Below are 11,150 nucleotides of genomic sequence, written 5' to 3'. Positions count from 1 at the left end.
AGTGAATAATAAATAAAATAGTGTAAGCTCAGGACTCTAGTTTCCCTTCTTACTCTCTTTGAAGGCTGACTAAAACTCATAAAATAAATGACTCACAATATCACTCTTCCCATGGTTGTTCCACTCATATATTCTGAATGCAAATACTGTACTTGATTAATTTCCCCGCAGCGAGGCCTCACTGTGCATACTTCTCCTAGGTGGAAGGGTGAAGCGAGTGAAGAGCATATTTAGCATCCTTACACATATGGTGGGAGTTGTATCAAGGCTTGTATAGAGATGAAGTGGAGATAGATAAAGCACCAACCAATCAACTTCTGTCATTTTTCAAACACAGCCTGTAAAATGACAGTTAGAAGCTGACTGATTGGTACTTTATCTCTCTCCAAAGTTTGATACATCACCCCATGAGGAAGAGTGCACTTTGGCTGTCAGTTGGGGACTCACGTAGCTATACCTTATTTGTTTTAGCAATTAAAAAGATTACAAATGGCAGGGTTGCAACTGGGGGGGACTAAGGGGGCATGTGCCCTGGGTGCAGGATTTGAGGGGGCACAGAGGAGTTACAGAGAAGCAGGAGTTTTATGCAGCTCCAGTGAGACAGCAGACAACTCCCGGGGCTGTGTCTCTGACACCCCCTGTCTGCCCACAGCTGTCTCCGACGCTGTGGGGGTGAGCTCCAGTACCTGGGATCTCTCCTATGCTGGCCACTGTCTTAAACTCTCTTCTTTGCCATGCAGTGCTGTGACTAGCGTGCGGTGCACTGTACAAGCTATAGAAGCAAGCTGTTGGTACTTTGTTTTTCAGCAGGTTATGATCCCGGCTGCCTGCCCAGCACCAACTGATAACAAGCTGCCGGCTACACACCATTGAGAGGACATAGGCTTTTGCTTGTTAACAGGTGCAGTCACCAATGTTACAGAAATCAAAGGCTCACTTTGCTAGTTATCCACTTGAGCCTGGACAACCTCCAGCTCTCAGAGTATCACTACAGCAGCTTTGTGGTGAGTTTAAAGACAGACTTTATTATCGTCACTGTGCTCCCAGTTAGCAGTATCAACCTCCGCTTTGCCTCCCAGAGGGGGGATTTGGTGTAGCTTAAAGGAGGATGTAGTGTAGTGATGTAGTGTACCATATAGGGTATGTAGTGTATTAATGTATTGCAGTATATAGGGGTATGTAGTGCACTGATGTGGTGTAGCAAATAAGGGGATGCACAGTAGTGTAGGGATGCAGTGTTGTAATGTATTGCAGTATATAGAGGCATGTAGTGCACTGATGTGGAGTAGCACATAATGGGATGTAGTGTAGTGATGTAGTGTAACATATAAGTGTAGCCACTATACACATGTCTACATATATTAATATTCTGGAAAGTGACACCATTACATATTCACGGTATAGGGTAATTAAAGTAGATAATTAATAGCGTGTAAATGTGTATAGGTATAATAATTACATTACATTGTACATATGCTATGAAAATATTGGACATATATATGTGCATAGTAGATAATTGATATACATATATTGTATGGATTGCATAGATTATTATTATAATATGACAGGTTGACAGGATATAAGAAGCAGCTGCGGGGAAAAGAGGCAGTTATAGGCAGTTAATTTACCGGCAGAGGCACGGGAGGTACAACAGCAGGACTGGCAGTGTTAAAGCAGCGACTGAGAGACACAGAGATACCACGCCAGATGCGGTCAGCGCTTCCAGACGCCCAGGGTGCCTAGGTGCTTATGCGGTGTTGAGAGGTGGAACCCGGAGCGACCTAGCGAATGATGATCTAGGAGAGAGGCGGGCTCCCGCTCCGAGGCGGAGCTTAGGCGGACACCACCAGAGGAGGAATTCACCCTACTGGCCTGATGGATACCTGTCAGTAAAGTGAGTGCTGTGGGACAGACAATTAAATGAACATTACAGAGCACCCCATAGACATTGATAGTAGAGCTATATCAATATACACATATATATTGCCAAAGTGCGTACTGGAAGACAGGCAGTAGAAGCAGAGCCGTCCCTAACCAATATGATGCCCTAGGCAAGATTTTGGCTGGTGCCCCCTAGCACCGCCGCTAGTTCCGCCTCTGACCTTGCACCTCTTTCCCAGCACCATCACCCCTCACCCATAGCAGTCCTTATTTTGGTGTTTGTACCCCCTTTACTTTAAATAGGAACAGTTTGCACAGCCCAAAAAGGGGTGTGTTTTTGCTGGCAAGGGGCATGGCCACACAATAGTAACCCCAATTCCAAGTACGCCACACAGCACTGCAACTTTATTCACATTTGATCATGCGATAGTGTCCATAATTCATATTACATCCCACAGTAGTATCATTTTACCTTATAAACGTTACTCCTCACAGTAGTGCCCCTTATTCACATTACATCACACTGAATTGCTCCTTATTCACATTACACCACACCCTATTGCTCTTTATTCACATTAGATGACACAGTAGTGCCATTTCTATACGCAGCGCCACATAGTAGAGCACCTTATACACATAATGCCACACATTAGTAATGCATTTATACACAATTCCACACAGTAATGCCCCTTACACATATGAGACACATTATTAATGTCCTTATAAACATAATGCACCTTCAACATTATGCCAACCCTGATTAATGCCCTTTTACACATAATGTCCCTTACACATATGCCGCACATTATTAATGCCCTTATACACATAATGACCCACATAGTGCCCCCTACACATTTGTTGCACATTATTAGTGCCCCTATACACATAATTGCACACATACAGTAGTACCCTGTTACACATATGCCGCACATTATTAATGCCCTTATACACATAATGACACACATAGTGCCGATTACACATATGTTGCACATTATTAATGCATTTTTACTAGAGATGAGCGGGTTCGGTTCCTCGGAATCCGAACCCGCCCGAACTTCATTTTTTTTTTACACGGGGCCGAGCGACTCGGATCTTCCCGCCTTGCTCGGTTAACCCGAGCGCGCCCGAACGTCATCATCCCGCTGTCGGATTCTCGCGAGGCTCGGATTCTATCGCGAGACTCGGATTCTATATAAGGAGCCGCGCGTCGCCGCCATTTTCACACGTGCATTGAGATTCATAGGGAGAGGACGTGGCTGGCGTCCTCTCCGTTTATAGAGAAGAGAGTGAGACTAGAGTAGAGAGAGACACAGTAGTAATTTTGGGGAGCATTAGGAGGAGTACTTTAGGAGGAGTACTACTACTTGCTGAAGTGATAGATAGATAGTGTGACTGTATAATGTATATCTGACTTGTGGGGGAGACACTGACAGTGGGGAGCAGTTAGAGTCTGAGAGCAGGACTCAGGAGTACATATAACGTACAGTGCACACTTTTGCTGCCAGAGTGCCACACTGCCATTGTGACCACACTGACCACCAGTATAATATATATTGTGATTGTCTGCTTAGGAGTACTATTTGCAAGTTGCTGATAGTGTGACCAGTGACCTGACCACCAGTTTAATAATCACCACCAGTTTAATATATATAATATATATATATATATATATAATATTGTATACCACCTACCCGTTTTTTTTTTCTTTCTTCTTCTTTATACATACTACTATAGTAGCTTACTGTAGCAGTCTGCGGTGCTGCTGAGCTGACAGTGTCCAGCAGGTCCGTCATCAGTCATTACATAATAAATATATATACCTGTCCGGCTGCAGTACTAGTGATATTATATATATATATATATATATATATTGATTTCATCTCATTATCATCCAGTCTATATTAGCAGCAGACACAGTACGGTAGTCCACGGCTGTAGCTACCTCTGTGTCGGCAGTCGCTCGTCCATCCATAATTGTATACCACCTACCCGTGGTTTTTTCTTCTTCTTCTTTATACATACTACTATAGTAGCTTACTGTAGCAGTCTGCGGTGCTGCTGAGCTGACAGTGTCCAGCAGGTCCGTCATCAGTCATTACATAATAAATATATCTACCTGTCCGGCTGCAGTACTAGTGTGATATTATATATATATATATATATATATATATATATTGATTTCATCTCATTATCATCCAGTCTATATTAGCAGCAGACACAGTACGGTAGTCCACGGCTGTAGCTACCTCTGTGTCGGCAGTCGCTAGTCCATCCATAATTGTATACCACCTACCCGTGGTTTTTTTTTTTTCTTTCTTCTTTATACATACTACTATAGTAGCTTACTGTAGCAGTCTGCGGTGCTGCTGAGCTGACAGTGTCCAGCAGGTCCGTCATCAGTCATTACATAATAAATATATATACCTGTCCGGCTGCAGTACTAGTGATATTATATATATATATATATATTGATTTCATCTCATTATCATCCAGTCTATATTAGCAGCAGACACAGTACGGTAGTCCACGGCTGTAGCTACCTCTGTGTCGGCAGTCGCTCGTCCATCCATAAGTATACTAGTATCCATCCATCTCCATTGTTTACCTGAGGTGCCTTTTAGTTGTGCCTATTAAAATATGGAGAACAAAAATGTTGAGGTTCCAAAATTAGGGAAAGATCAAGATCCACTTCCACCTTGTGCTGAAGCTGCTGCCACTAGTCATGGCCGAGACGATGAAATGCCAGCAACGTCGTCTGCCAAGGCCGATGCCCAATGTCATAGTACAGAGCATGTAAAATCCAAAACACCAAATATCAGTAAAAAAAGGACTCCAAAATCTAAAATAAAATTGTCGGAGGAGAAGCGTAAACTTGCCAATATGCCATTTACCACACGGAGTGGCAAGGAACGGCTGAGGCCCTGGCCTATGTTCATGGCTAGTGGTTCAGCTTCACATGAGGATGGAAGCACTCAGCCTCTCGCTAGAAAACTGCAGTGCCACTCCTAGATGGGCCCGGTGTTTGTGTCGGCCACTAGGGTCGCTTATCTTACTCACACAGCTACCTCATTGCGCCTCTTTTTTTCTTTGCGTCATGTGCTGTTTGGGGAGTGTTTTTTGGAAGGGCCATCCTGCGTGACACTGCAGTGCCACTCCTAGATGGGCCCGGTGTTTGTGTCGGCCACTAGGGTCGCTTATCTTACTCACACAGCTACCTCATTGCGCCTCTTTTTTTCTTTGCGTCATGTGCTGTTTGGGGAGTGTTTATTGGAAGGGCCATCCTGCGTGACACTGCAGTGCCACTCCTAGATGGGCCAGGTGTTTGTGTCGGCCACTAGGGTCGCTTAGCTTACTCACACAGCTACCTCATTGCGCCTCTTTTTTTCTTTGCGTCATGTGCTGTTTGGGGAGTGTTTTTTGGAAGGGCCATCCTGCGTGACACTGCAGTGCCACTCCTAGATGGGCCCGGTGTTTGTGTCGGCCACTAGGGTCGCTTAGCTTAGTCATCCAGCGACCTCGGTGCAAATTTTAGGACTAAAAATAATATTGTGAGGTGTGAGGTATTCAGAATAGACTGAAAATGAGTGGAAATTATGGTTTTTGAGGTTAATAATACTTTGGGATCAAAATGACCCCCAAATTCTATGATTTAAGCTGTTTTTTAGTGTTTTTTGAAAAAAACACCCGAATCCAAAACACACCCGAATCCGACAAAAATTTTTTTTGCCAAAACGCGGTCGAACCCAAAACACGGCCGCGGAACCGAACCCAAAACCAAAACACAAAACCCGAAAAATTGCACATCTCTAATTTTTACATGACACACATAATGCTCCTTACACATATTCTGAACACTACTGTACAACCAAACCACTCACATGCACACAGCACTCACATTGCCGCTAACACTGTGACCTCTGCCTCTGCTTGAATACAGATGTGTCCTCATAAATCTTGCCTCAATGCTAACGTCGGGCACATTTTTTAAAGAAAATACATCTTACTTGCATTGCTATGTGGCTAGGGTGCACAAGCAGCTTCTGCTGATTAAAATGATATGCAGCATGCCTATATACTGTGTGAGACTGTGGCTGTATCTGCATATGAAATGCTACATACAGAATATAGGCATGACGCATATAATTTTAATCAGCAGAAGCCGCTGATGCCCCTAGGCATATCAAATGCCCTAGGCAATTGCCTAGTTTGTCTATGCCTATGGCCGGCTCTGAGTAGAAGGATAAAAGCAGGCAGTAAAAGCACCCTGAACCAGCCGGTAATTAATATAAAAAAGGGTCATTGAGCATATGAAGGTGTCAGTGTTACCTTAAAGAAAGCAGCCTTCAGAGGAGACAGACTACTGGCTTACTATCTTGACATCGTGTCAGCCGGCGCATCGTGTAGTATCCATACCCAGAGACTGTGCGACTGTGACTGTGCTAGAGGCTGAGCCACTCTACTCCCCTATTGATGTAAGTCGGGGGAGAGCTATTCCATGTCACTAAGAGGAGGATAGTAAGCTGTATACCTACAGAAAAGTATCATTTATTGGTAAAACAAGGGTGAAGTCCTATATAAAGTTTAGAGAAGCAGCAGAGCAGTGAGAAGGTAACTAAAGTGCCTCCACCCAAGCTATATATATATATATATATATATATATATATATATATACATATACATACAGGCTTGCTTGGGAAAGCCTAGCGTTAATGTGTGATGGGTATGAATGTGTAAATATATTACTATTGTTTAAATCAAGCATATAATTATACCTTTACTCTTCTTCTAGGATCTTCAGATCGAGCTGGAACATGTACGAAACGTCTTACAGGTAAGTACCAGAATGTTTAATAAATTTGGCTAATGTAGCAATATTCAGACATTTAATTACAATTCAATTCCGATTGATAAAATAGCTAAATTGATCACTAAATATATTAAGAAGATAACTATACAGATATCACTGCATGCAATACAAAAAAATGAGTATGAATAAAAATAAGATTTTAAACCTACCGGTAAATCTTTTTCTCCTAGTCCGTAGAGGATGCTGGGGACTCCGTAAGGACCATGGGGATAGACTGGCTCCGCAGGAGACATGGGCACTAAGAAAGAACTTTAGGTATGGGTGTGCACTGGCTCCTCCCTCTATGCCCCTCTTCCAGACCTCAGTTAGAGAAACTGTGCCCAGAGGAGACGGACAATACGAGGAAAGGATTTTGTTAATCCAAGGGCAAGATTCATACCAGCCCACACCATTCACACCGTATAACTAGGGTATATACGAACCAGTTAACAGTATGAAACAACACAGCATCAGACCGAGACTGCTGAAAACTGTAACATAACCCTTATGTAAACAAAAACTATATACAAGTCTTGCGGAAGTAGTCCGCACTTGGGACGGGCGCCCAGCATCCTCTACGGACTAGGAGAAAAAGATTTACCGGTAGGTTTAAAATCTTATTTTCTCTTACGTCCTAGAGGATGCTGGGGACTCCGTAAGGACCATGGGGATTATACCAAAGCTCCCAAACGGGCGGTAGAGTGCGGATGACTCTGCAGCACCAACTGAGCAAACAGGAGATCCTCCTCAGCCAGGGTATCAAACTTGTAGAACTTTGCAAAGGTGTTTGAACCCGACCAAGTAGCAGCTCGGCACAATTGCAACGCCGAGACCCCTCGGGCAGCCGCCCAAGAAGAGCCCACCTTCCTAGTGGAATGGGCCTTAACCGATCTTGGTAACGGCAATCCAGCCGTTGAATGAGCCTGCTGAATCGTGTTACAGATCCAGCGAGCAATAGTCTGCTTTGAAGCAGGAGCGCCAACCTTGTTGGCAGCATACAGGACAAACAGCGCCTCTGTTTTCCTGACCCTAGCCATTCTGGCTACGTAAATTTTCAAAGCCCTGACCACATCAAGGGACTCGGAATCCTCCAAGTCTCGCGTAGCCACAGGCACCACAATAGGTTGGTTCATATGAAAAGAGGAAACCACCTTAGGCAAGAATTGAGGATGGGTCCGCAATTCCGCTCTATCCATATGGAAAACCAGATAGGGGCTTTTATGAGACAAAGCCGCCAATTCCGACACTCGCCTAGCCCGAAGCCAAGGCTAACAACATGACCACTTTCCAAGTGAGATATTTTAATTCCACTGTTTGAAGTGGTTCAAACCAGTGCGACTTAAGTAAACTCAACACCACGTTAAGGTCCCAAGGCGCCACCGGAGGTACAAAAGGAGGCTGAATATGCAGCACTCCCTTCACAAAAGTCTGTACTTCTGGGAGAGAAGCTAATTCTTTCTGAAAGAAAATGGATAGGGCCGAAATCTGAACCTTAATGGAGCCTAATTTTAGGCCCAAATTTACTCCAGTTTGTAGGAAGTGAAGAAAACGGCCCAGAAGTAATTTCTCCGTAGGAGCATTCCTGGCCTCACACCAAGAAACATACTTTCGCCATATACAGTGATAATGTTTAGCGGTCACGTCCTTCCTAGCCTTTATCAGAGTAGGAATGACCTCCTCCGGAATGCCCTTTTCCGCTAGGATCCGGCGTTCAACCGCCATGCCGTCAAACGCAGCCGCGGTAAGTCTTGGAACAGACAGGGCCCCAGTTGTAGCAGGTCCTGTCTTAGAGGAAGAGGCCACGGATCTTCCGTGAGCATTTCCTGCAGATCCGGATACCAGGCCCTTCGTGGCCAATCTGGAACAATGAGAATTGTCCGTACTCCTCTTTTTCTTATTATTCTCAACACCTTGGGGATGAGAGGAAGAGGAGGAAACACATAGACCGACTGGAACACCCAAGGAGTCACTAGGGCGTCCACTGTCACCGCCTGAGGGTCTCTTGACCTGGCGCAATACTTCTGTAGTTTTTTGTTTAGGCGGGACGCCATTATGTCTATCTGGGGCAGGCCCCACTGACTTGCAATCTGTGCGAAGACTTCCTGATGAAGTCCCCACTCTCCTGGATGTAGATCGTGTCTGCTGAGGAAGTCTGCTTCCCAGTTGTCCACTCCCGGAATGAACACTGCTGACAGGGCGCCTACATGATTTTCCGCTCAGCGAAGAATCCTGGTGGCTTCCGCCATAGCCACTCTGCTCCTTATGCCGCCTTGGCGGTTTACATGAGCTACTGCGGTGATGTTGTCTGACTGGATCAGAACCGGTAGGTCGCGAATCAAAGTCTCCGCTTGACGAAGGGCATTGTATATGGCCCTTAGTTCCAGGACGTTGATGTGGAGACAAGTCTCTTGACTTGACCAAAGACCTTGGAAGTTTCTTCCCTGTGTGACTGCTCCCCAACCTCGGAGGCTCGCGTCCGTGGTCACCAGAACCCAGTCCTGAATGCCGAATCTGCGACCCTCCAGAAGGTGAGCATTCTGCAGCCACCACAGGAGAGATACCCTGGCCCTGGGGGACAGGGTGATCAACTGATGAATCTGTAGATGTGACCCGGACCACTTGTCCAGTAGGTCCCATTGGAAGGTCCTCGCATGGAACCTGCCGAAAGGAATGGCCTCGTAAGATGCCACCATCTTTCCCAGGACTCGAGTGCAGTGATGCACCGACACCTGTTTTGGCTTCAATAGGTCCCTGACCAGAGTCATGAGTTCCTGGGCCTTTTCTATCGGAAGATATACCCTTTTCTGGTCCGTATCCAGAATCATGCCTAAGAAGGTCAAACGGGTCGTAGGAACTAATTGTGACTTCGGGATATTGAGAATCCAGCCGTGTTGCTGTAACACCTCCAGTGAAAGTGACACGCTGTTCAACAACTGCTCTCGTGATCTCACTTTTATTAGGAGATCGTCCAAGTATTGGATAATTATGACCCCCTGCTTGCGCAGGAGCACCATCATTTCCGCCATTACGTTGGTGAAAATCCTTGGGGCCGTGGAAAGCTCAAACGGCAACGTCTGAAATTGGTAATGACAATCCTGTACCGCAAATCTCAGGTACGCCTGATGAGGTGGATATATGGGAACATGAAGGTATGCATCGTTTATGTCCAGGGACACCATAAAATCCCCCCCTTCTAGGCAGGCGATGACCGCTCTGAGCGATTCCATCTTGAACTTGAACCCTTTCAAGTATAGGTTCAAGGATTTTAAATTTAAAATGGGTCTGACCGAACCGTCCGGTTTCGGGACTACAAATAGGGTTGAGTAATACCCCCTCCCTTGTTGAAGAAGGGGAACTTTGATCACCACCTGTTGAAGACACAATTTTTGAATTGCATTTAAGACCATCTCCCTTTCTGGGGGAGAAGCTGGTAGGGCCAATTTGAAAAAGCGGCGAGGAGGCACCTCTTCGAATTCCAGCTTGTAACCCTGGGAAACAATTTCTATTGCCCAGGGATCCACCTGTGAGTGAACCCAGATGTGGCTGAAAAGTCGAAGACGTGCCCCCACTGGGGCGGACTCCCTCAGCGGAGCCCCAGTGTCATGCGGTGGATTTTGTAGAGGCCGGGGAGGACTTCTGCTCCTGGGAACTAGCTGTGGATGGTAGCTTTTTCCCTCTGCCCTTACCTCTGGCAAGAAAGGACGATCCTCGTGCTCTCTTGTTTTTATGTGACCGAAAGGACTGCATTTGATAATGTGGCGCTTTAATAGGCTGTGAGGGAATAGAAGGCAAAAAATTTGATTTACCTGCCGTAGCAGTGGAGACCAGGTCCGAGAGACCTTCCCCAAACAATTCCTCACCCCTGTAAGGTAAAACCTCCATATGCCTCTTTGAGTCGGCATCACCTGTCCATTGCCGGATCCATAGGACTCGTCTAGCAGAAATTGACATAGCGTTGACTCTAGAACCCAGTAGGCCAATGGTTCTTTGAGCATGCCTCATATATAAGGCAGCATCTTTAATATGACCCAGGGTTAATAAAATGGTATCCTTATCCAGGGTATCCAATTCCGCAGATAAGGTATCTGTCCACGCTGCTACATCACTACAAACCCAAGCCGACGCTATCGCCGGTCTGAGTAAGGTACCAGAGTGTGTGTAAATGGACTTTAATGTAGCCTCCTGCTTGCGATCAGCAGGATCCCTGAGGGTAGCCGTATCTTGGGATGGCAGTGCTACCTTTTTGGATAAGCGTGTCAACGATTTGTCTACCCTCGGGGAGGATTCCCACCATATCCTGTCCATAGTCGGGAAAGGATACGCCATAAGAATCCTTTTGGGAATCTGCAGTTTCTTGTCTGGAGATTCCCAAGCCTTTTCAAATAACTCGTTCAGCTAATGAGAAGGGGTAAAGGTTACCTCA

At 45.6% G+C, this 11,150-nt stretch overlaps 1 long non-coding RNA gene across 3 annotated transcripts in view; it reads left to right on the top strand.

Moving 5' to 3' along the window:
- Positions 1-1,587: 1,587 nt before the first annotated feature.
- Positions 1,588-11,150, top strand: part of LOC134986602 (uncharacterized) — a 62,603-nt gene continuing 53,040 nt past the window's right edge. The window contains exons 1-2 of one of the 3 annotated variants that reach the window (XR_010192467.1): positions 1,588-1,894; positions 6,671-6,712. This is a non-coding gene — a long non-coding RNA (uncharacterized LOC134986602). The remainder of the gene's footprint in view (positions 1,895-6,670; positions 6,713-11,150) is intronic. The other 2 variants (XR_010192462.1, XR_010192456.1) reach the window with 2 other exon arrangements.

The sequence above is a fragment of the Pseudophryne corroboree genome, chromosome 2 (genome assembly GCF_028390025.1).
Source record: "Pseudophryne corroboree isolate aPseCor3 chromosome 2, aPseCor3.hap2, whole genome shotgun sequence".
In the NCBI taxonomy this organism is placed as follows: domain Eukaryota; kingdom Metazoa; phylum Chordata; class Amphibia; order Anura; family Myobatrachidae; genus Pseudophryne; species Pseudophryne corroboree.
The sequence above is the reverse complement of the archived record's forward strand: the minus strand, read 5'-3'. Positions and strand labels throughout refer to the sequence as shown.